Raw genomic sequence first — 21,986 nt, forward strand, 5'->3', positions numbered from 1 at the left:
TCTAGCCCTCTGAGTCATAAAATTCCCAGTCCCCAATTTTGTAGGGTGGAGTAGCTTTTGTTTTTTGTGTGTTTTTTGGGGGGGGTATGGATTTGTTAGATGCTTTGAGACATCTTTTTGTAAAAACTGATGAATAAATGGAATAAATAATAGTGAGGTGGGGGGAGAAACCGCCTATGGGAGGCCTGAAAATACATATTGAAAATTGCTATGACCAAAAAACCAAAAAACCAAAAACCCATACCAGCTTAAATTAGCTACAGGCAAAGCTAAAATGATTTGATGTTTATTTGTTAGCATGGTACAATTTTATCTTCCATTCAAATCAGGGACATATGCAAGAACATTAACCCAAACCTTCCCACAGATTAATAAATATTTAATTACCAAGTATACCATTATGATAACGTATACAAGAAAACCCCCAAATTGCCAGTGGATCTTGCATAAATCCTTACACACATGTTTAAAAGCATCACCTTCTCTTAGTCATCTTGTGTGGTTGTCTCTTTTTGTATAGAAAAAAAAAACACTGGAGGAGGTGCACCTAATATTTTCAAGCCACTTCCAACCGTGGGAAAAAATTTACAGGAGCTGGAGTAGGGCAGGGGGCAGGGGAGATATGTGAGATTACCTGTTGCAGATCCAAATGACTGATATCCTTGCATTCTCTTAAGGTAAAGGTACCCCTGCCTGTACGGGCCAGTCGTGTCCGACTCTAGGGTTGTGCGCCCATCTCACTTAAGAGGCCGGGGGCCAGCGCTGTCCGGAGACACCTCCAGGTCACGTGGCCAGCGTGATGAAGCTGCTCTGGCGAGCCAGCACCAGCGCAGCACACGGAAACGCCGTTTACCTTCCCGCTATAAAGCGGTACCTATTTATCTACTTGCACTTAGGGGTGCTTTCGAACTGCTAGGTGGGCAGGAGCTGGGACCGAAAGACGGGAGCTCACCCCGCCGCAGGGATTCGAACCGCCGACCATGCAATCAGCAAGCCCTAGGCGCTGAGGTTTTACCTACAGCGCCACCCACGTCCCTGCATTCTCTTAGGCATTCCTAATTATTTTCAGTTCTATTAAGGGCCTCCAAAGTCTCTACTGGGCGAAAACTGCCCTGGAAAACTTGATGGACAAGACTTCTATGTGACAGAAGTCAAGAGAGTTAACCTTCACTCAGGTGACACTGGTGACTGTATGACACACAGAATGAAGAAGACTCAATTCCTATAGAAATTGCTGTTATTGGTTATTACATTTATATCCCACCTATCATTGGAGCAGAGCTTTCCAAACTGTATCTCAATGCTCCTTCCAGGACTGGAAAGGGGTTAGTTTAACCTCCAGTTTGCTAGGAAAACTGATTTACTGTGTCACGAAATGATGCTTGTCTCAAAAGTGTGTCACCAACATGAAAAGTTTGGAGAGTTCTGCAACAACTCTGTAAGGTAGCTTAGGCTAGTGTCGGAGTGTTTCTTGATGGCGCCCAAGGCAGGCATGTCACGGGGGTGGGGAGCGCTGCCAGAGTGACCCCCGCCCATTGGAGCTAAATGGGGCCGTGCCGCACCCACTTTGCGAGACACAGAAAAGCAGTGCAAGGCTGGCAGGGTGCAAGGCTATTGCATTGTTCTCAAGTCTCCCTTCAACTAGAGGAGTGGTTCCCAACCTTTTTTGGCCATGCCCCACCTAAAGGTAAACGTAAAGGGACCCCTGACCATTAGGTCCAGTCGTGACCGACTCTGGGGTTGCGGTGCTCATCTCGCTTTATTGGCCGAGGGAGCCGGCGTACAGCTTCTGAGTCATGTGGCCAGCATGGCTAAGCCGCTTCTGGCGAACCAGAGCAGTGCACGGAAACGCAGTTTACCTTCCCGCCGGAGCGGTACCTATTTATCTACTTGCACTTTGACGTGCCTTCGAACTGCTAGGTTGTCAGGAGCAGGGACTGAGCAACGGGAGCTCACCCCGTCGCGGGGATTCGAACCGCCGACCATCTGATTGGCAAGCCCTAGGCTCTGTTTAACCCACAGCCCCACCTAAGCATCTCTAAAATCCTGATCCCCACCCCCATATAATTCTTCTTATTCAAAAAGTGAACTCCTATTCACACAACAGCTCTCAACGTCCTGCCCTAAGTCCTACTCAGAGAAAATCCGCTGAAATTATTGGACCTATGCTAGTCAACTTCAATGGGTCTACTCTGAGCAGGCAGAGGTTTGGTTGCAAACCTTTGTCATTGTCCCAAAAGAGAGACAATTTGCAGGACAGGATGACTGCAAGTTCAAATGCTTGATACCACCCACCGAAGAGGTTGCCTCCAGTTAAAGAGAGATCAGAGGCTCCAATTCCTATGTCCATATTCTAAGAAATGGTCAGTGTGCAGCTTCTAAGGCAGAGCTTGAAGGCAAGATGCTGGATAAAATCAGAGACATCTCAATTTCTTCCACATTTGCACAAAATATGTAAGAAAATTTCATGGGTTCCTTGAATACCTCTTCCTCTCTCTCAAAATCCAACCAAAACACAGAGTCATGGTGGTGGTGGCGAGCCAAATTTTTGCCCCTGGCAAAACCTCCAGAGGGGTGCCATTGAGGCTCCCAGCCTCTGTGTGTGTGTGTGTACGCAAATATATGTGGGGTGTGTGCCAAACTGGGTCTTTGACTCGGGTGAAATAAAGGCTAGTTTTGCACCTGCAGAACCAAGCCAGAGATTCGCAGTTCTAAAAATAATGCACAGCTGCTCGTAACACCAGCCCTTGAAAGCCAGCCAAACAAGATCTTGCAGCATTCTTGGAAATCCCTAGAAATTGCTGTTAGGGGTTTTGATACTGCCTCACCTTTTCCACAGTGACCTGGTTTCCTCCCCCTCGGCCCCTCCACCCGCCTGCCAGATAGCCACCACTGCTCATGCAATTGTCACAGTAACCCTGTAGGGGAGGTCACTGTAATTTCAGCCTCCCTCCCTTTTATTAAAAGGATGGAGGCTTTCAACTGGCAGAAGGGGCCCCAGGGAAATCTATACATGTTCAGAGTGGAAGAAATGCCTTTCAGCACCAGAGTGGCAATCTCTAGGTTCTGTGCCCACTAGTGCATTAAATTCATGCATGTGTATGTGTATGTGTCACACACACACACACACACAGAGAGAGAGAGAGAGAGAGAGAGAGAGAGAGAGACCAGAGGGTGAGATGTCTTACAAATACATCTACAAATGCTACTAGGGCACGTTTTTAACTGGTAAGTAGCAAGAACTCCCTAGCAAGAACTCCCTGCTAGAACCCACTGAAGATCCATCTCTCCCAGTAGCCCACAAACAAGGTTTGAAAAGACAGCATCCCTCTCTTGCCTATTTATCTCCAACAGCAGAGAGGTAGACTGCTTCTGAACATGACGGTTCCATTTATACCACCCTAGCTACGTGATTAGGCTATCCTCCATGGATTTGTTTGACCCCTTTTAAATACTGCCTAAGCTAGTTTGTAAGGGATGCGGGTGGTGCTGTGGGTTAAACCACAGAGCCTAGGACTTGCCAATCAGAAGGTCGGCGGTTCAAATCCCCGCGACGGGGTGAGCTCCCGTTGCTCGGTCCCTGCTCCTGCCAACCTAGTAGTTCGAAAGTACGTCAAAGTGCAAGTAGATAAATAGGTACCACTCCGGTGGGAAGGTAAATGGCGTTTCTGTGCGCTGCTCTGGTTCGCCAGAAGCGGTTTAGTCATGCTGGCCACATGACCCGGAAGCTGTACGCCGGTTCCTTTGGCCAATAAAGTGAGATGAGCGCCGCAACCCCAGAGTCGGCCACGACTGGACCTAATGGTCAGGGGTCCCTTTACCTTTACCTTAAGCTAGTTTGTGTGGTCACACAAACCCACCCACTCTGTATCACCTCTCATGCAAAATCTTTCTTGTTGTGGTCGTTTAGAAGGCGATTCCTACTCACCAAATGTCCAAAGCCAACCAGGAAAGTAGTCGTTTGGAAACTGCAACCACAGACTTTCCAAGAAGATAGATGATCCCATTAATGTAATCCAGAACCCCTTTGGAGCACAAGATAGAGGCATCCACGTGTTACTTTCGATTAGTGCAAAATCTGTGTACCTGTGTATAGAAATAGTTGAGCTGTATACTCATGCAGTTATTTAAATGTAAAGACTTAATATGAATGTATAGTCTGTGTACCCAACAGTATGGGGGTACACAGCCGAGTGTGCAAATCAAGGGCACACAGTTTCACACAAACCCTTGTACGTGTGCAGAGACACTTCATACCAGTGCAACATGTGAACAAGCCCAGTCTCATAATATGAATTAATAACATGCAAGCCAGTTTTACTTGTGAGATTGCCTTAGACCACATACGCCTACACAACTGCTCCAATCTGAGCAACTGGCAGCATTAAAGGTCCTACATAAAGAATACTCATTCTACTCTGCATTTGCAATAAATCAGTATTTTAGTGTGGCAGCACATACACTTTGCAACTCCCTTCCTATTGACATTAGACCAAAACTTCACTGTTCCCAGCACCTGCTAAAAACATTTTTGTTTGGGCAAACCTATCCAGACCTGTAGGATGTTGACACGTGTTTTAATCTGTTTTTTTAGCTTATGGTTGATATCTTTCGAAGATTTTATATGGCTGTTTTTCACTGTGTTTTACTGATAATTTCATTGTTTCATTCTTTTTGTAAATTGCTTGAGTTTTTTGTTTGTTTTTACAATCAAGCAGCATATTATATAAAAAAAATAGTTATTTAATGCGGTCTCGGCATGGGGAAATAATCAGAAAATAGACAGAAAGTTCCAAGTGGTTTGTTTTGCTTCCTTGCAGACACAATAACAGAATACAAATGTTGCAACGATTAGGGTTTGGCGTCTGAGTTCAACAAGTCTTGTTAATAAGTAACCACCATGTATTTAACAGGCTTGTGATGACCTATGGTTCAGGCAGATAAACGGGCTTATGTTTCACCGCAGGCAGAAGCAACTATTTTAGTGCCACTTTTAGACAAAGGGAGCTATTTTAAATCCACTATTTTTAGCTCGCCCTGGCAGTGTTTATTCTCGTGGCTGCAATTTTTGAACCTATATATTTTTTTTATTGTTGTAACTCACTCAGGGAGTTTATGGTGAAGGGCAGGGAATAAACGGAAAATAATAAAAAGAAGAATACCATAGCCTAGGCTGGCCAAGCTATTTGGCAGTCAAGAAATCCCAGATATTTCTCTTCTGGAACGTAGGAAAGTTACAACCCTTCAGTATCTATTCATTTGTGGCCCTTTTCTGACGCTCAGAAAACAGCCGCCTGAGGCACCCTTTGGCCAGATTATAGTGAGCTTGCCACTTTATTTAAAAGCATGACTCTTAAAAGCAACTATTTAAAAGCATATATACCGTTTTTAAGTTTTGCGCACTTAAGAGATATTTGAAATATTAAGCACTAATGTTTTAAAAGTCTGTAAATGGTATGCAACTTAAAAACAAGAAGCAGTATCATTAAAGTAGACTGTTGGTGTTCGTGTGTCTTAAGTCTGCAAGGAAGACAAAAACTTTGCAGAAATAATAAGTGTGTGTATGTATATATGTATGTATGGATATGTATATATGCATATGTGTGTGTGGGATTGTAAATAAACAAGCAGGCACTAGGCAAAAAACTTTCTTTTTTCTCCTGTCAGGCCTTTGGCTTTTAATTTTTCTGCGGCCTCTTTCAATGAGTAGGATGTTAGTCCTGCCTTTTAAAAATATGAACGTTAGACTTTTTTCTGGTTTTGTTGTTTTTAATCTACGTGTGGCTTGGAGTTACTTTTGTATAATAATAATAATAATAATAATAATAATAAGAATAGTAAATTTAATAAAATAATAATGATGACAGGAGAGAAATTAGACCCTGCTGACCAAGTTAAAGGGAAATGTTCCTGCCATTGATTATTATTGTTTGTTTATGTGATTGTGAGGAAATGGGGCAGCTGAGAGAAAAGCGAGGCGTTTGGGACGGTATCCAGGCAACGAGATAACGGCTTCCATCTTTGTTGAGGCGTGAAGGCGGGCGGGGCGGAGCAGCCCTTTATTGGCCGCCATCTTGGAATCGGGCACAAAGTAGCATTTAAAGGAGGGCGTGGCTTCATAAATTTTCAAGGAGGAGGGAGGAGCGAGGGACCGAAATCGTGCCTGTGTGCGTGCACGCGTGGGCGCGAGAGCAACTGTTTCCTCCTCGCCCGGCGCCTCGGATCGAGACCCAGACAGCCCTCCCCTCCCCCACCCCACAGGGGGAGACGCCGCAGAAAAGGTGAGTGAAGGAAAGGGAGCGAGCGCGGGGGACGCGCGCGTGCGTGTGTGGAAGGGTCCAACTTTCAGGAAGACCGGGGGGGGGGCGGCTCTCGACCAGGAGTCCCCTTTTCTCATAGCGGTTTTTAATTAATGGAAGAGACCATTTTTTAAAGTAAAAAAGGGGGGAGCGAGGAGCCTAAACCCTCGTTTCCTCTCCCCCCACTCTTATAATATTTAATATATTTAAAAATATTAAAATAGCAACACATAAGCACCACAATATGAGATATAATAATTATAATGCAATAATTATATGATTATTTTATGTACTAATTAAAATATTGCAAAGTAAGGAGGGAAGACAGACTTTCTTCCTCTTGTAAATCCGTCGTAGCTTTTTCTGCAAGCCAAAAATAAGCGGACCTCATGGCCAAAGTTGGCCTGCTGCCAGCTGTTTTGGGACTACAACTCCCATCATCCCTAGCTAACAGGACCAGTGGTCAGGGATGATGGGAATTGTAGTCCAAAAACAGCTGGAGGGCCACGTTTGGCCATGCCTGTTATATCTCCACATAACTTTTTATAAACCCAGGTACAGCTAAACTAAATGGTGAGCGTTTATAAAAGGATGCTGCGATGACTGAGAACCAGCGTGGGCTTATCAAAACAAGTCATGCCAGACAAATCTCATATCTTCTCCTGTTTTTTGAAAGAGTTGCAAGCTTGGTGGATCAGGGGGATGCTGTGTGCATAGTGTATCTTGATTTCACTAAGGCTTTTGACAGAGTCCACCCTCCCTCGATATTATTGTAGAGACGTTGGTAAATTGTGGGCTGGATGAGGTGGTTTTGTAGCTAGTTGGCAGACCAAACCCAAAGAGTACTTCATCTTGGAAAAAAGTGACCAAGTTGGATGCCACTGGATTCTGTCCTGGGCCCATTTTCATTCAACGTATTCATAAACTAGTTGGATGCAGGAATTGAGGGGATGCTCTTCCAGTTTGGAGATTGCACCAAACTGGGAGGGCTAGCTAATGCCTCAGAAGACAGAATCAGGATTTGGTATTAACAGATTGGAGAACTGGGCCAAAACCAACAAAAAGAATTTCAGTAGGGACAACCACTTACAGTGGTGCCTTGCAAGACGAAAAGAATCCGTTCCGCGAGTCTCTTCGTCTAGCGTTTTTTTCGTCTTGCGAAGCAAGCCCATTGACAGCTTAGCGGATTAGCGCTACTAGCGGCTTTTAGCGGCTTAGAAAAAGGGGGGGAGGGGAAAAAACCCGCAGGAACTCGCAAGACATTTTCGTCTTGCAAAGCAAGCCCATAGGAAATTCGTTTTGCGAAGCGCCTCCAAAACGGAAAACTCTTTCGTCTAGCGAGTTTTCCGTCTTGCGAGGCATTCGTCTTGCGGGGCACCACTGTAGGTAGGAAGAACTGGCTGCCCTAAGATAAGGGGCGCCCAGTGGCGTAGTGTGGGGGGTGCAGGGGGGGCCGGCCGCAACATCTGGGGGGGTGCGCTCGGGCCTCGGGCGCAGGCTGTAGCAGAGCCCCATGTCTCGCAGAACCGACGAGCTGTGCGCGCGTAAATACCCCAGCCCAGGCAGCAGCAAGAAGAAGCTGGCAGCGGCGGCAGGTTAGGGGTTAGGGGCGCAAATTACTTGCCTTGCCCCGGGTTAGGGTGTACAAATTACTTGCCTTGCCCCGGGTGCTGACAACCCACGCTACGCCGCTGGGGACGCCTGGCTTGCCACAATTTAAGGAAAGATATTGATAAGCTGGAACATGTGTAGAGGACGGCGACCAAGATGATTAAAGGTCTGGAAACCAAGACTTTTGAGAAACAGTTGAGGGAGTCGGGTATATTTAGCCTGCAAAAAAGAAAAAAGGAAAGAAAGGTGACTGAGAGGGAGATATGATAGGTAAAGGTAAAGGGACCCCAGTTGTGGCCGACTGTGGGGTTGCGACGCTCATTTCGCTTTACTGGCCGAGGGAGCCGGCGTCCAGCTTCCGGGTCATGTGGCCATCATGACTAAGCCACTTCTGGTGAACCAGAGCAGCGCACGGAAACGCCATTTACCTTCCCGCCAGAGCGGTACCTATTTATCTACTTGCACTTTGACATGCCTTCGAACTGCTAGGTTGGCAGGAGCAGGGACCGAGCGACGGGAGCTCACCCAGTTGCGGGAATTCGAACAGCCAACCTTCTGATCGGCAAGCCCTAGGCTCTGTGGTTTAACCCACAGCAATAGCCACTTTCAAAAGGGCTTTTTCATAGCTGTCACAGGGAAGATGGAGCTTGTTTTCTCCTGCTCCGGAGAGTAGGACTCAAACCAGTGGCTTCAAGTGACAAGGGAAGAGATTCTGACTAAACATCAGGAAGAACTTTCTGACTGTAAGAGCTGTTTGACATTGGAACGGTCTCTCTCAGGGGGTTGTGGACTCTACTTTGTTGGAGGTTTTTAAGCACAGGTTGGATGGCCATCAGACATGGATGCTTCAGTTGAGATTCCTGCATTGCAAGGAGTTGGACTGGATACCCCTCAGAGTGCCTATGATTCTTTGAAAAGGCTTTTTTAAAAAACCCCACAAATTATTAGGAAATGTTACATGGCTGCTCAGCAAAAAAAAAACAAAAAACAAAAAAAACCCCTATTTATACAGTACAGTGGTGCCCCGCAAGACGAACGCCTCGCAAGATGGAAAACCCGCTAGACGAAAGGGTTTTCCGTTTTGGAGGCGCTTCGCAAAACAAATTTCCCTCTGGGCTTGCTTCTCAAGACGAAATGTCTTGCGAGTTCCTGCGGGTTTTTCCTCCTTTTTTCCCCCTTTTCCTAAACCGCTAAGCCGCTTATCAGCTGATCCGCTAAAAGCCGCTAAACCGCTAATAGCGCTAATCCGCTAAGCTGTCAATGGGCTTGCTTCGCAAGGCGAAAAAACGGCTATACGAAGAGCCTCACGGAACGGATTAATTTCGTCTTGCGAGGCACCACTGTATTTGTTTCTCCTCAGGAAATACCTCCATATTCCCCTCTTAATTCTCCTCTGCCATATTTCTTCACACACACCCTTTATAATTTGCCAACTTTAAATAAATATTTTGCCCCATCAGCCCTATCCCACAAGTTTTAAGCATCTTCCCTCATAATTGTTGCCCCTTTGGTTTATTATTTTATACATATACTTTGATCCAACATATGCAGCTCAGTTTCAGTTTTCCTTGTGGGCTGTGCAGGAGCAACTCTCATACGTATAAATGCAGGGCAGTATCCTTTATTAGACCTACTCAGAGGAAGCCCACTGAAACTGACAGACACGATTAACTTCTGTGTGTAAATTTCAAGGGTTCTGTTCTGAGTAAACTTGGCTGGTTACAACCTCTTATCTTGAAAATAGTTCATAGCTTCTCTGAGTTCTTCAAGCCCCTTCGCCACGGCAAGGCAGTGATCCCTGAAGGGGATGCCTGTTGTCTTTGTCCATGGAGTTTTCTTGGCAGGGATACTGGAGTGGCTTGCCGGTTCCTCCTCCAGGTGGATCACGTTTGGTCAAAACTCTCCACTATGACCTGTTCATCTTGGGTGCCCTGCTCGGCATAGTTCATATTGAGTGCTACACTCAATATGCCAGCAAGTTTGGAAAACTCAGCAGTGGCCAGAAGATTGGAGAAGATCAGTCTACATCCCAATCCCAAAGAAGGGCAGTGCCAAAGAATGCTCCAACTACCGCACAATTGCACTCATTTCGCACGCTAGCAAGGTTATGCTTAAAATTCTACAAGGAAGGCTCAAGCAGTATGTGGACCGAGAACTCCCAGAAGTGCAAGCTGGATTTAGAAGAGGCAGAGGAACCAGAGACCAAATTGCAAACATGCGCTGGATTATGGAGAAAGCTAGAGAGTTCCAGAAAGACATTTACTTCTGCTTCATTGACTATGCAAAAGCCTTTGACTGTGTCGACCATGGCAAACTATGGCAAGTTCTTAAAGAAATGGGAGTGCCTGACCACTTCATCTGTCTCCTGAGAAATCTCTATGTGGGACAAGAAGCTACAGTTAGAACTGGATATGGAAAAACTGATTGGTTCAAAATTGGGAAAGGAGTACGACAAGGCTGCATTTTGTCTCCCTGCTTATTTAACTTATATGCAGAATTCATCATGCGAAAGGCTGGGCTGGATGAATCCCTAGCCGGAATTAAGATTGCCAGAAGAAATATCAACAACCTCAGATATGCAGATGACACAACCTTGATGGCAGAAAGTGAGGAGGAATTAAAGAACGTTTTAATGAGGGTGAAAGAGGAGAGCGCAAAATATGGTCTGAAGCTCAACATCAAAAAAACGAAGATCATGGCCACTGGTCCCATCACCTCCTGGCAAATAGAAGGGGAAGAAATGGAGGCAGTGAGAGATTTTACTTTCTTCGGCTCCATGATCACTGCAGATGGTGACAGCAGCCACAAAATTAAAAGACGCCTGCTTCTTGGGAGAAGGGCAATGACAGGCCTAGACAGCATCTTGAGAAGTAGAGACATCACCTTGCCAACAAAGGTTCGTATAGTTAAAGCTATGGTTTTCCCAGTAGTGATGTATGGAAGTGAGAGCTGGACCATAAAGAAGGCTGATCGCCGAAGAATTGATGCTTTTGAATTATGGTGCTGGAGGAGACTCTTGAGAGTCCCATGGACTGCAAGAAGATCACACCTATCCATTCTAAAGGAAATCCGCCCTGAGTGCTCACTGGAAGGACAGATTGTGAAGCTGAGGCTCCAGTACTTTGGCCACCTCATGAGAAGAGAAGACTCTCTGGAGAAGACCCTGATGTTGGGAAAGATGGAGGGCACAAGGAGAAGGGGGCGACAGAGGACGAGATGGTTGGATAGTGTTTTCGAGGTTACCAGCATGAGTCTGACCAAACTGCGGGAGGCAGTGGAAGACAGGAGTGCCTGGCGTTCCCTGGTCCATGGGGTCACGAAGAGTCGGACACGACTAAACGACTAAACAACAACAAAATCTTGAAAATGCTTGAGACTTTTAAATAGATAGAGTCTCCAACAACCCTTGTTCTGCCTCATTATTTTCTTCATAATTTTTTATATATTCCCGTATGTGGCTGGGCTGAGAGGTGGAAGGGCAGGCAGGCAGCATCTTTGGGGTTGAGGGGAAGGAGCTGAACACAAATATGACTCTTGGATCCTCCTAGTTTGAGGGTAGGGGGCCATATTCTGTCAGAATGATGCAAAGCACCATTATGAGAAAACTGCAGGGAAGGAGGTGATTTTACACTCCAGTTTTTCAGTCTGGCAAATGACTCCTGCTGTGATGCATGAAAGAGAAACTATCTTATTTATTCAAGAGATGTATGCCCTGACTTTGTTTGCATTGTTCATAGTGGCTTGCAACAATTAAATGCAATATCCCATTATTATTATTATTATTATTATTATTCATTTCTTATATTTTGCACCTCATGTTGAGCCCAAAGTGCCTAACAACTTACTGCTATTATTGAGAACATCTGTACCCCGCTCTTCAGCCAAAAAGGCTCCCAAGGTGCCTTGCATAGTCAGTTGAAATAAGACAGTTCCTGTTCTCAGGCTTACAGTCTTAAAAAACAACAACACAACATGCAAGGGAAAGGGGACAGGGAGGGAAGAGGAAAAAATAACTCAGACACTAAGCTCTTAAAAAGATGGAATGGAAACAGAACGGCTAACTTCATATAAAAACACAACAATTAACAACTTAAAACTGCAGCATTAAGGCATTATACACTGACAGCAGTACCAATAGAGACAGGATATAATTATAAAAGTTAACCAGGTGACAATAAACAGATGGAAGCAGGCTTTTGACTATGACATTTCCTAATGCAATTAAAGGGAGAGTTGCCAACGTCTCAAAAACTCTTCTTTTTATTTGGGAGTGGGATGAGACCTTTTCAGCAATGGTGCATAAGATAAATGTTGGTCACTTGGCTGCAGAATCTGTGGCTCTCCAGATTGCCAGATGGGGTGTTTTTTTTTTTTTTTACTGCCTGACCATTAGCCATGCTGGCTTGGGTTGATGGGCAACTTGAGTCTAGAGAACCATAAATGTTCTCAGTGCTTCCTACAGTGGAAAAGCTGCCCCGACATTTCAGTGTGAAAGAGGAGCCCCTTCATTCTCTAATTGGAAGAGCACATCATCTTATGGTAGCTGAAATGGGGTGGACATCTCATACCCTGATTTTGTTCCTGTGCGATGCAGGGAGAAAGTTTGTGTATCCTGACTTTACCCTTCATGAGATTACAGCGGGAAATTCCCCTGAAATAAATACTGGAGCTATATGAGAATTATAATTATAGTCCTTGGTGTTTCCTATTTTGAGGAAACTTGGCACGAAATCAGCACCTAAGAAAGACCACACAGTACTTTTTAATATATATATATATATATATATATATATATATATATATATGCTTTCGTAGATTTTCACGGGTACAGGAATGCAGGTTTTGGTGTCCTCGGGTGTCTTCCCGTGTAAAAGTTGGGGTGTCTAGGCGACGTTTCGACGAGGTCTCACTCGTCATCTTCAGGCTGGTGCTTTCGGCTTCTTGTTACTGGAACAGAGCAGGATCTCAGTGTTTGAGTTCCTATAAATACTGTAGAGGGGGTGTGGTGTATAGCCTCCAATGTTCTGGGCAGAGAGGAAGTTCCCAGGCTAGTGTGCCTTTTCTTCTTTTGTTCCTTAATTACTTGAGAGATATCTTGAGTGATTTCTTGAGTGATATCCTGAGTACCACTTAGGTGGGTCATTAGGTGTGGATTAGTTGTTAAAGTCTTTGTGTCTTGACCTCTTGAACTTTGTGAAGAGTTTTCCTGAGAAGATGGCTGTACTGTACTTAGTTGTGCTCTGGCTTGGCTTCGTGTATAGGGGCGAGCTGTGGTTTTGTGGCTTGTGTCAGCCAGATCTGTGTAGGGATTGCAGGGGGGTGCAGCATCCGGAGGTGCCACCATGGATTGGCTACTGGATGGTGTCTGTAATTCATCTGTGGAGAGGGTCTGGGTTTGGGTCTGGTGTGGTTGATTGGTGTTGGCGTTCTGTGTGCCTCTGGATCTGGTGTCAGTTTTTGTGGGGAGGGCTAATTTCCAGATGTCTGGCAAGCGGGATGTGTCGTCACGCTTGTTCATGTTGTGAGGGTGTTTCTCTATCTCGATGGCTTCCATGATTATTCTCTTGTGGTGATGTTCCGTGTTAAAGAGCAATTTGGAATCTGCAAAATTAATTTCGTGTCCTGTTTCTTTCATGTGTTGGAAAAGAGAGGAAGTTTTTTCTTCTTTTTTGACGGCATTCTTGTGTTCTGCGATACGTGCATTTATTCGTCTGTTTGTTTGTCCAATGTACGTGGCTGGGCAGACATTGCAGGGTATTTCATAGATCCCTTGGTTTTCCAACTGGATTTTATCCTTGGGGTTTCTGAGGATATTGGCTATTTTTTGGTTGGTGCAAAAGGCTGTTTTGATATTGTGTTTATGGAGGATTTTGCTAATTTTATCTGTAGTGCCCTTGATATAAGGAAGGAGGGCCATGCCATTGTTTTCTTCTGTGTCTTGGTTTTTGGGGGGTGTTTCCTTTTGGATTAGCTTCGTAATCCTGTTTTGCTGGTATCCATTGGCAATTAACATGTTTGAGAGATTCTGTAACTCAGTTGTCAAGTGGTCTTTGTCAGCCAGGCGTTTGGTTCTGGAGATGAGAGTCTTGGCTACGGAGTTTATTTGTGCAGGGTGGTGGTGTGATTGTGCATGTAAGTAGCGGTTGGTGTGTGTTTTTTTCCGGTAGATAGTGTGTCCTAGGGAGCCATCAGGTTTTTTGTAGATTAGGACGTCAAGGAAGGGAAGTTGGTTGTTGGCTTCTATTTCCATAGTGAATTGTATTTTGGGGTGTAAGTTGTTGAGATGTGTGAGGAAGCTATCCAGTTTTTCTTTCCCATGGTGGCACCTCCGGATGCTGCACCCCCCTGCAATCCCTACACAGATCTGGCTGACACAAGCCACAAAACCACAGCTCGCCCCTATACACGAAGCCAAGCCAGAGCACAACTAAGTACAGTACAGCCATCTTCTCAGGAAAACTCTTCACAAAGTTCAAGAGGTCAAGACACAAAGACTTTAACAACTAATCCACACCTAATGACCCACCTAAGTGGTACTCAGGATATCACTCAAGAAATCACTCAAGATATCTCTCAAGTAATTAAGGAACAAAAGAAGAAAAGGCACACTAGCCTGGGAACTTCCTCTCTGCCCAGAACATTGGAGGCTATACACCACACCCCCTCTACAGTATTTATAGGAACTCAAACACTGAGATCCTGCTCTGTTCCAGTAACAAGAAGCCGAAAGCACCAGCCTGAAGATGACGAGTGAGACCTCGTCGAAACGTCGCCTAGACACCCCAACTTTTACACGGGAAGACACCCGAGGACACCAAAACCTGCATTCCTGTACCCGTGAAAATCTACGAAAGCATATATATATATATATATATATATATATATTTATAGTCCCATCTTCCTGGCTGTAGTTGAAAACCTCAAAACAGCTTACGGGCGTAGTAAAGAGAGCTTAAGATACAATGTATAATTCCCCCTCCCCTAATTAAAAAAAAAAATTAAAAACACAAAGCAGAAGAATAGGTTAACAAATGCAACTTTGATAACCATCGCTACATACCTGACTTGTTTCTGAAGAAGCTTGTTCTGCAACTCAGCCAACAAATCTGAAAGTTACTTGGCCATTGGTCTTGCAAGCTGGGGCTTGATGAAGTAGCTGGACTCTACCTGGAGAATTGCATGTTAGCTGTCCCCAAACTTCAACACCAGTAAAAACATTAGTAAATGCAGAAACTTGGTCCACCATGCATTTAAAACAATATGACAGTAGTTTAAACAGACATGACTTCCCCCAAAGAATTCTGGGAGCTGTAGTTTAAGGGGCCGGAGAGTTGTTATGACCTAGCACTGAGATGGCTCAAACTCTTAAAGCACCATTAAGAAACCTTAAGAAGAGAGTGTTTTTAAGGCCCATTTCAAAGGCTACAGTTGTACCTTGGATCCCGACCGCCTTGCGAGTCGAACGGTTTGGCTCCCAAACACCACAAACCCGGAAGTGAATGTTCCGGTTTGCAAGCATTATTTGGAACCTGAATGTCCTCCACGGCTTCTGATTGGCTGCAGGAGCTTCCTGCAGCCAATCAAAAGCCCGCCTTGGTTTCCAAACATTTTGGGAGTTGAATGGACTTCTGGAACAGATTCCATCCGACTTCTGAGGTACCACTATAGTAACTTTGGTGTTCAATTTGCAGCTTTGCTTGGGGGGGAAGTGTGGTAAGTCTTGCATACCCTCCAAGTCTGAGTGTTGGGAACAAGGGCAGCGGCAACTGGCTTCTCTTTCCACATCCTTCTCTCTCTTTTATTATACATTTTTATTGGGGTTTTTTAACATATCATTTCCAACAATCATTTAACATAACTTCTTATCTTATACAATATTTTAGACTTCGGTCAACGACTTCTGAAGATTTCCCGTTCTTTATTACTTGTTCTGCATTTCTTAATTTCTCTATTACTTATAATTATCCTTAACTAATAATTCTCATCATAGTCTTTCTTGCAATATTTCAAATAGTCCTCTTTACAGAGCTTCTTGCAGTCCTACTAGCGTAATCCGTTTGTTACAATTGCATTTCAAATAGTTCAAATATTTACTCCAGTCTTCTATGAATCTCTGATCCTGCAGATTTTGAATCCTTCCTGTTAATTTATCTAATTCTGCATAGTCCACTTTCCACATCCTTCTTGCCAGCTTTCCAGCAGCATTTATGAAGCCCTGCTAAATGGACGTTTGGTCTATCCTGCTCAGCAATGCTAATGAACTAAAGCTGACCCCCTCGCCCTGTTCGCTGCTTCTGTTACAATTGCAGTCCATGCATTTAGAAGCAGTTTGGGTCATGATGCCACCACCTGAAATTAGATCCGCATTTTGGGAATGAGAAACAGGATCTGGGTGTCTCCTCAGCAGAGCTGCTGCTCACATAACCCTTTCAGAGCTGGTTTCTGCTCCGGTTGTAATTGCTCTTGGCTCTCCTTGGCACCAGTACTATTTTTTTCTCCAGAGTGGCTGCCAGCTGGAGAGAGTCCCAGTCAAGGAGCCAGGATCAGGCTCCCTTCCTTAGCAAACTTTGATCCGTATCAAAAAAACCAACAACCCTAACTTTGATCCATACCCACAGTGATAACTCCAGCAGGAATGCAGTCAGGCTGCTAGAGGTTAGTTGAGGTGACTGGAGCAAGCGAGTTTCTCTGTCTCTCTCTCTCTCTCTCTCTCTCACGTCCACACAGCAGAGGTGAAGCTCAGGTAATAAAAGATGGCTAAAGCAGTGAATGTGTGTCTGTGACAAAGACGTTTGTGCAGTTTGGACTCAGAACCTGCTTGCTATCCTTCCCGCTGCTAAGCAAATCAGTCTCTTAAGCTTAAGCCAAGAAATAGTATTCTCTATGAAATTGAATATCAATACAGTGGTACCTCGCAAGACGAATGCCTTGTAAGACGAAAAACTCGCAAAACGAAAGAGTTTTTCGTTTTTTGAGTTGCTTTGCAAGACGGATTTCCCTATGGGCTTGCTTCGCAAGACGAAAACGTCTTGCAAATTTGTTTCCTTTGTCTTGCAAGTTTGTTTCCTTTTTCTTAAAACCGTGCATTCACTTCGAGGAGCAACCCATAGAATGCAGTGTGGTAGCCTTTTTTGAGGTTTTTGAAGACTTTGGTGATTTTTGAAACTTTTCCAAAGTCTGTGCTTCGCAAGACAAAAAAATCGCAAGACGAAAAAACTCGCGGAACGAATTAATTTCGTCTTGCGAGGCACCACTGTATACATATCAAGGCTTTGAGATTAGACCACTGAAGAAGCCCGGAAAACTACCTTTGGAGTGTGATACCTGCAGGCCCCAGTAAAAGGGCCTCATTGGGGGCGAACAGTGGCCTCTTGATTACTGGGACTGCCAGGGCGAAACAGGTGCAAAACGCCGGCACCCTGTCTACAACTTAACATCGATCTACAACTTGTCGGCGGTTCAAATCCCCGCGACGGGGTGAGCTCCCGTTGCTCAGTCCCTGCTCCTGCCAACCTAGCAGTTCGAAAACATGTCAAAGTTCAAGTAGATAAATAGGTACCGCTCCAGCAGGAAGGTAAAAGGCGTTTCCGTGTGCTGCTCTGGTTCACCAGAAGCGGCTTAGTCATACTGGCCACATGACCCGGAAGCTGTACGCCGGCTCCCTCAGCCAATAAAGCAAGATGAGCGCCGCAACCCCAGAGTCGGCCACGACTGGACCTAATGGTCAGGGGTCCCTTTACCTTTACCATTACAACTTCACTAGCATCTCTCGGTATTGTGAACAACACTGGACTTGCCTTTTGTTGGCATCTTTTGTTGGTATCACTTTGAGAAGCCAGGTTAGAGGGAACCAGGCAGAGGGCCTTCTCAGTAGTGGCACCCGCCCTGTGGAATGCCCTCCCACCAGATGTCAAAGAGACACCTGACTTTTAGAAGACATCTGAAGGCAGCCCTGTTTAGGGAAGCTTTTAATGTTTAACAGACCGCTGTATTTTAAAACTTAGTTGGAAGCCACCCAGGGTGCCTGGGGAGACATAGCCAGATGGGCGGGGTATAAATATTATTATTATTATTATTATTATTATTATTATTATTATTATTATATCATCTTCATGAACTTACCTAAAAAGATAAAGAAAACAAAAGACTGAGTTAAACATTTGCAAAAACTATTGAAATCAGACATTGTAAGTTCATCTTAGACTGGTCAGATTTCAAGTTTCTGTGGCTTTGCACAAGGTTTTGTATTTTTCTCCGAAGACTGATAAAGAAAGTGTAATTATTTTGGTAATTATTGTGTGTATATTAGTCGCCAACACGTTGCATGGGTCGTACTACATCCTTCCCGCTGCAGCATGTCAGTTAGCCGCTGTGAGAACAGGATACTGCCCTTAGAGGGCAATCGTTCTCCTGATCCATCAGGCTCTTCTTAGGACTCCAGCCCTGGCACTGACTACATCCCTGGGTAGGACAAGTGAAAACCCAGTATAAAATGTGCCGTGGGTCACCTCGGCTGCTTTTACTGTTGGATATTGATTTGGAAGGGGATGCTGGTGGCGCTGTGGGTTAAACCACAGAGCCTAGGGCTTGCCGATCAGAAGGTCAGCGGTTCGAATCCCCGCAACGGGGTGAGCTCCCGTTGCTCGGTCCCTGCTCCTGCCAACCTAGCAGTTCGAAAGCACCTCAAAGTGCAAGTAGATAAATAGGTACCGCTCCGGCGGGAAGGTAAACGGTGTTTCCATGCGCTGCTCTGGTTCGCCAGAAGCGGCTTAGTCCTGCTGGCCACATGACCCGGAAGCTGTACGCCGGCTCCCTCGGCCAATAAAGTGAGACTGGACCTAATGGTCAGGGGTCCCTTTACCTTTATTGATTTGGAAGTGTTCCTGGCCCTCCAAGATCTACCTGCTTCTAAAATGAATGCCAGCATTCTGACTTGAAGGTTGCTGGGGGCAGCAGCTGGCTGTGTTCCTAAGATGTGGGGTGAGTGGGAAAAAGCATCCCTAGCAACCAGCAACATGGAAATTTTCATCCTGTGCTAAATCCTCTGCAGAACTGACTTGTTAGAATTTGCAAACATTCCCCTTCCCCAAGCTCACCTTAGATGGCTTTTCTTGCTTGCAAGAAGGTGTGAGGGTTGAGGAGGTACTTGGCAGTAAGAACCAGTTAGCTCAGCCAGCCAGGGCATTGCTGGAAAGACCTTGAATCTTTGCTGCTCATGTTTTTTTTTTTTAGATTGGAGAAGGCTAATCTGCTGCCTTGGGCTGCAACTCCCATCAACCACAGCTGGGCCAGAGGCACCCTGTGCAGCGGCGTAGCGTGGGTTGTCAGCACCCGGGGCAAGGCAAGTAATTTGCGCCGCCTAACCCGGGGCAAGGCAAGTAATTTGCGTCCCCTAACCTGGGACAAGGCAAGTAATTTGCGCCCCTAACCCCTAACCTGCCGCCGCTGCCAGCTTCTTCTTGCTGCTGCCTGGGCTGGTCGGGTGTGGTTCTCTCCCGCGCTCAGCGCTGCGCTGGGCGGCTGCTGCACTGTCCCTCCCCCAGATAGTCCCTCCCTCGCTCTCTCTCCGCTCCGCGCACCGCAACGCACGCCTGGCACCCTCCACAGTGGGCGGCGACCCGGCAGCTCAGATCGGATTCGCACAGCCAGCACTGCAGTGAGAGAGAGTGAGTGAGCCAGGTAGGGGCAGAGAGCTGCGAGTGCGAGCGCCCCCCCCCAAATATTGCACCCGGTGCGGCTGCCCCCCCCTGGACCCCCCACGCTACGCCACTGACCCTGTGTAAACTCCTTTGGAAGGCTTAGGCCCAGGCCCAGACAGAGGGGGGCCATATGGGCCACTTGGTCCGGGCCTCCGATTCCAAAGGGGGCCTCGGTCAGCATATTCACAATCGCAGGGGATGCACTGGGGCGAAGGCGGAGGCGCAAAGGTGGTGTGGCGGTGGGCGGATTCCCTGGGGCCATGGCTTGCAGTGAGAGAGAAAAGCTTCCCCAGCGTCCCGGGCGGGGCCTGCGATCGTCTCCACAGAGGAGTCCGGGGCGGGCACCGGGTGGGATGAGTTTCAATATATTAAAACGAATTAAGTCTTTCTTTCAATCAACAGTGGCTCAAGAACGCATAAGTGGTTTAGCAATGATAAATATAAACCATGAGAAGGCAAAGTTGCTTGATTTTCCCTTCGTAATTCAAGAATTTGCAGAAAAGAAAGCTAGGAAAGCATTTTTAAATGTAAATACAGTGGTACCCCGGGTTACATACGCTTCAGGTTACAGACGCTTCAGGTTACAGACTCTGCTAATCCAGAAATAGTATCTCGGGTTAAGAACTTTACTTCAGGATGAGAACAGAAATTGTGTTCTGGTTGTGTCGGCAGCAGGAGGCCCCATTAGCTAAAGTGGTGCTTCAGGTTAAGAACAGTTTCAGGTTAAGAACGGACCTCTGGAACAAATTAAGTACCGTATTTTTCGCTCTATAACACGCACCCAACCATAACATGCACGTAGTTTTTAGAGGAGGAAAATCCGTAGACATGCCACCCATAGGCATTCCCTCCATAACGCGCACAGACATTTCCCCTTACTTTCTAGGAGGAAAAAAGTGAGTGTTATGGTGCAAAAAATACGGTACTTAACTTGAGGTACCACTGTACTTAAAATAATCCTTTTCCGTATGTATTTTTAAAAAGCACTCTTGTATATCTATATTTTCCATTTTGTCTTTATATGCAGATACGGTTCAAGCCTTGAAATAAAATTATTTGTCAGCCTAACTTTTGTGAAAATTATGTATATGCTTACTTATTTATAAGACTTCAGTTATCCCCAGGGTAAAAAAAAAAGGGGGGGTACATTATCTATCTGGCCCAGGCCTCTGCCTGGCCCTGCTTATGCCATAACAAATAAGGCAGCCCAGGGATGTGTTAGCCCAAGGGGGCCATTATTCCCATCAGGGCAACCTTCTGAGGGCCACATGCCCGTGGTGGGTGGGGCCAGAGGTAAAAGTGGGTGGGGGAGCCAATATAAATGTTATCTTTGCTGCTAGCAACAATCGCTTTGCTCTGCCTCCACAACTGGAGGCAGTAAGTCGTCTGCATCCCAGTTGCTGGAAACTTTAGAAGGGGAGGGGGCTCTCGAACTCAAGTCCTGCTTGTGGACTTCCTATTGGGACATCTGGGTGGCCACTGTGAGAACAGGATGCTGGACTAGAGTAGGCTGATTTTTGCATGCTCACCCCCCCACACCTTCATCCAGACAAGCAAAACGCATTACAGTTGTTACAAACGCCTCAGGTTACAAACTCCGCTAACCTGGAAGAGTTACCTCAAGTTGAGAACTTTGCCCCAGAGTGAGAACGGAAATTTTGTGCCAGTGGCGCAGCGGCGGCAAGAGGCCCCATTAGCGAAAGCACGCCTCTAGTTAAGAAGTTTCAGGTTAAGAACGGACCTCCGGAACAAATTAAGTTTGTAACTAGAGGTACCGCTGTATTGGGGTTCAAAGAAAACATTCCAGCCAGGTCAAGGAAAAAAAGGTGTGTGGAGAAGCAAGGCCAGTGATGGGTATGGTCTGCAGAGAGTTAGAGGGCCAGGCGAAGAGGTGCAGGGGCCACATTTGTTCTCTGGGAGCCTGAGGTTGCCGACCCCAAGTTAGCCTTTTGGGTGCCACAAAGTTCCTTGCCGGTTTTGTGGCTGTGTGATGGTTTGTTTCCTTCCTTCCTTCCTTCCCTCCTTCCTTCCTTCCTTCCTTCCTTCCTTCTTCGCTCCCTCCCCTTCCTTTTTTATTAAAAATACCGTAAAATGGCTACATACAAATTCAATAAAACCCAAGAATACAGCACAAAGTGATACATAGTGTAGCAATTTCAGTTCCAGAGCCACAATGTGTTGATTAAAACAGAGAAAATAAAATAGTTTTCTGACCACTTGCCTATATTATATGAAGCAGGTGCCAGGCAAAGGTCGTTTTACATGGTCTTAAAACTGTCCGTATAGGTTCTCCACCGTCGGGTTTGTCAGGCTGGCAGGAGAACTTTCCTTTCCCCTTCTCTTAAGTATGAAAAGAAGGGAGACACTGCGCGGTTCT

The 21,986-nt window shown here is 45.8% G+C and overlaps 1 protein-coding gene and 1 long non-coding RNA gene across 2 annotated transcripts in view; one reads left to right on the top strand and one right to left on the bottom strand.

The window, feature by feature from the left end:
• Positions 1–1,157: 1,157 nt before the first annotated feature.
• On the bottom strand, positions 1,158–5,974 carry LOC309347105. The gene is made up of 3 exons (XR_014158855.1): positions 5,891–5,974; positions 3,929–4,086; positions 1,158–1,188 (listed from the first exon to the last, which is right to left on the bottom strand). It is a non-coding gene; the product is annotated as an uncharacterized lncRNA (long non-coding RNA).
• Positions 5,975–6,152: 178 nt separating this feature from the next.
• MTHFR (methylenetetrahydrofolate reductase) overlaps positions 6,153–21,986 on the top strand; it is a 45,427-nt gene continuing 29,593 nt past the window's right edge. The window contains exon 1 of the mRNA XM_081871005.1: positions 6,153–6,281. The gene's annotated coding sequence lies outside the window, so the exon portion shown is untranslated. The remainder of the gene's footprint in view (positions 6,282–21,986) is intronic.

Source organism: Podarcis erhardii (assembly GCF_964252035.2).
Source record: "Podarcis erhardii genome assembly, chromosome: 7".
NCBI lineage: Eukaryota > Metazoa > Chordata > Lepidosauria > Squamata > Lacertidae > Podarcis > Podarcis erhardii.